At 32.0% G+C, this 4522-nt stretch overlaps 1 protein-coding gene across 1 annotated transcript in view; it reads right to left on the minus strand.

The window, feature by feature from the left end:
* Positions 1–4522, minus strand: part of NCAM2 (neural cell adhesion molecule 2) — a 445018-nt gene that overhangs the window by 202905 nt on the left and 237591 nt on the right. The window lies entirely within an intron of this gene.

Below are 4522 nucleotides of genomic sequence, written 5' to 3' on the forward strand. Positions count from 1 at the left end.
CCTACTTTATACTTTTATACTATTATTATACAGCAAAATGAATCTACATAGAGAAAACACTGGTTATGATACAAAATATGATTATACAGTGACTCATTTCATTCAACAAAGAGTTCTTCAGGGGATTAAAAATAATTCATTATAAATTACAGGATAGTTATAGTTCACTTGCACAGTAATTATTTTAGTAATACCTAGATAAATGTTCACTCATCAAAAGTACTGTTAGTGAAATGCAGATGTTCAGAAATAAAATAGATTTTAACATTTAAATTAAATACAAAGATTCATTTTGAATTTTTTTGTCTCTAATAGATTTTTCTTAAATAGTCAAACATCCAAAATCTCTCTGATTAACATTTTTTAACATCTTAAACACAGCTATAGAGACAGTGTGAAGGAAAGATGACCCATAATTCATATACTAGACACATACTATCTATGTGGCCTTAGAATTCTGTTGTATTCTAGTCTATGAATTTTGAACACATGTTTAACGTCTAAATAAATGTTAGTAATAAATACTGTAGCGAATTTAGATAATGGAAAATAGATGGTTAGACAATTTGATCACAGAAATGATAAAATCAAGCAGATAAGCTAAAGTGGCTTTGGCGGTGTCACTAAATGTATAAGCTACTATAAGTGCTAGAAATACCAGTTAACAGCAGTCATTTACCAAAAGTGTAAAGAATTATTTTTTCAAATTAAAGATTTGAACCAAATATTGAGTAAGGTAATTTTATTAGACTAATAACTTTTCATTAGATTCATTTTATTTCTTTTAATTCAATGTAATTATTGTGAATATCCAGAAATTACAGTAAACACAAAATAGATGAGAGAAAGCAAAAGCTTGCAGATTTATGTGAAATTGGTTATTACAAATAAAAATATGTGGTAAAATATAAGTTATAGAAAATAACAGCTATAGATTGTTATATTTATGTATGTATTTATAAACATTCCTGTAATAACATATCTTTCTATATAGAGTTATCTGTATCCTTCTATAATTCTACCTCTCTCTCATCTATCATCCATCTATTTATCTCTCATCTACCATACTATCTATTGATGGATATCGAATTACCCCAAACATGATAGCTTAAAACAATAAATATTTATCTCACAGTCTCTGGGATCAAAAATCAGCAGTGGCTTAGCCGAGTGGTTTGGGCCAGAGTTTTTCATGTGATTTTAGTAAGGATGTCTCCTGGATAATTCACTTCCAAATCACTAACACAGCTGGTGGTAGGAAATATCAGTTACTGGCTACATAAGCCCCTCCATAGGCTGCTTTTTGCCCTTATGACATGGCAGCTAAATTCCCCCAAAGTTAGGGCTCAAGAGAGAGAAAGAAAAGAGGAAGTCTCAGTGACTTTTATCATCTAGTCTAGCACGTTGTCATTTCAGTTCTATTGTATATGTCAAAATTGAGTCATTTAGTGCAATTCTAAAAGAAAGAGAATTACATTCCATTACTTGAAAGAACTATCAAAGAATTTGTGGGCTTATTTTAAAATCATTGCTTCTACCATCTATCTACTCCCATCTCATCTCCCACTGTCTATCTACCTACTTTCCTTTCTGCTCCACACCCCCTGTAGGCAGAACAAGAGAAAGGAAGACTGCAAATAAGGTTGTCACAGGAAAAATTCCTGAGAAAAAATGATATAAAATAAATAAATTATGAGCTCTGATACTTGAAGCATGATTTTGGGAGTGTGGTACAGTAAAACATTTTAGGCACATGTTTAAAGAGGCAAATTCTAATAATTTGGCCCAATGAAAAAGATACCCTGACCCATATCATCTTCATGTATCATCCTAACAATCTCACTGAAGAGATGGCATATCTAACTAACCGCTGGAGCTTTCTGCCATGTACATGTCTCCCTAGGTGATGAACCAATTTCTCATGAACACACAATAGTGAAAAACAGATGCTTATGCCAAAAAAAAAAAGAAATATTCATGTTCTCAAATAACTTACAGGTGTCACACACACACACACACACATACCAGAGATGCAATAAACTGATATAAACATGGATGGATCTTAAGAATATCGTGCTAAATCAAGTAAGTCAGACAGAAAAAGTCAAGAACTATATAATTTCACTCATGTGTGAGATATAAAACAGAAAGCAATGAAAAAACAAACAAAAACTGATAGACATAGACAACAGTATGATCCTTACCAGAGGGAAAGGGTGGTAGGGAGGAGGTAGAAGATGGTAAAGGAAATCAAATACATGATGAGGAATAAGACAACCTTTGGTGGTGTACACATAATGCAATACATACATAATGTATTATAGAACTGTATACTCGAAGTCTACATAATCTTATTAACCAATCCCATGCCAATACATTTAATAAAATTAATTTAAAAATAAGTTAAAAATGCAGAGTGATAAAACTACAAAAGTTCATGGAAGTACAAAGGACTTAGTCATCGATTATGTTGGCAATGGAAGTAGTGAGCACAGTAGACAGTGAATGGTTCACAGGGCTGATAATACTTGATCTTTGTATAAAGAGTGAGTGATACCGGGAGGAAAAGCTATTTAGGCAGAGAGGATAGCAAAAGTTTGGAAGAATGCATGTGCATGGACTGTAGTTGTGACGAATGATATGGCTGACACATAGAAAAGTGGAGAAACATGTCAGGAGTGGTCCAAGATATTTCTCAAGACTTTCAATCTCCAGGTCACTACCCTTGCAGACTGTATCATCCTTGGATACTGGTTATTCTCCACTTATTTTAAATAGTAAGTTAACAAATTTTTACTTCTTCTGTAAAGTTCTGTTTTCACTAAAGAGGCACATTACTTGTGATGGAATCGATACAAGGGTGGAGTTCAGAATACAGTTAGTCAATGAAGTTGATAGATATCACAATAACGTACTTTAATAGAGCATGTCCTTATTTTTTGTTGTTGATGTTTATGTATAATTGTAATATTTAATATGGGTATTATATGTAAATACAATTCAAAACAAAATATTTAAATGGTAATTTTTCCCTGAAAATTTCATATAGGTCATAAAAAATAATCTAAGAAGAAAAATGTAGAAAGGTGCTTGAGAATTTACAGTGTGAACCGGAATCCACATAAATGTTGTATTTGTCTGATTTTCAATTTGTCAAATCTAAACTAACTAAACATTTCAATCATATGGTCTTTGGTGTTCCTATTCCGTCCAGTAAGTTTTTTACATTTCTTTTTTCTTCTATGGGGAAATAAAAAGTTTCCTTTCATATTAAAAGGAATTTATTCTTTTGACTGGCTAGATGACACAGAAAATAGGATATTCTCTATCCTTCTAAGACTTTGCATCTACTTTAATCTAGTCTCACCTTAGTTTAGGTAATCAGAAAAACACACTTTCTAATCTAGACCAGTGGTTGTCAACTCTGGGTGTATACTGGATCACCCAGGAAAGTTAAAAAACATACCAGTGCATGGGGCCCATCCTAGTCATCACAACAAAATTTGGGAGAGGATATAAACATCAAAAAGCCTTCCCTAGTTGATTTATATGTACATCTTGGAATTAGTGCCATAAGATAATGAAGACAGTTTTTGAACTCTCCAGGCCAAATTTTACTGATCATAAGCTCAACACACTTGAAGCAGATATAGGTCAATAGAGTGTTAAGCATGCAAATTGTTGTATCAAATCATAGCTTATATTAAAAAAAATTAAATCAGAGCCTCTATTTCAGTCCCTTAAATTACCTGAAATAAACACTTTACAACCTGGCAAATGCTTCACATGAATGGAGTTGGCAAGATTTTGGAGACAGCTTGTCATTAGAGCCCTCTCCACCATCTGCCCTACTGCAGTGGGGTAAAGCACATATGATTTGTACTGAGTAAATGTGGGTTATAGATTGAACTCCATCACACATCCTCGGGAAGGGTGGCCAAATTAATTAGCATATATGTGTTTTAATTCCATAATTTATTAAATATGGAAAGTAACAGCTACATGCTAAACACTTCATAGGGGAACTCAGACATTTAAGTAAATAGATTGGCCTATATAAACTGTGAAAATATAACATAGTATTTTTATCATCATTTAGAATGATGTAAAGGTCTTTTCTCACAAGCAAATCATTAAGAATCTATTATTGTTTTAAGATCAGTAAAAATAATTTCCAAAAGCAATGTTTTCTTTTTTTTAAGTCATTTTTTGTTGTTGTCATTGTTTTTCTCTGACATTTTAAATGTCAAGTGACTTTTTGTTTGAGACACATAATAGTCCAAAGTATGTTTGGAATTTATTAATGATACTGTATAAAAAAACTATTATAGTTCTCAAAATACTTCCAGATCCTTTATATAGGTTGGTTTAATCAAATCACTATAATATAGCTATCTAAGTGATCTGGTCTTAGCAATTTTAACTGTAGTACAATAATGCTAATGACACTGTTGTTTACAACAACCGTGATATATATGGGGTATGTATTTATGCCAAAAATTGTTCTAAAAGTTTTATAAAT

The sequence above is a fragment of the Pteropus vampyrus genome, unplaced genomic scaffold, assembly GCF_000151845.1.
Source record: "Pteropus vampyrus isolate Shadow unplaced genomic scaffold, Pvam_2.0 Scaffold38, whole genome shotgun sequence".
In the NCBI taxonomy this organism is placed as follows: Eukaryota; Metazoa; Chordata; class Mammalia; order Chiroptera; family Pteropodidae; genus Pteropus; species Pteropus vampyrus.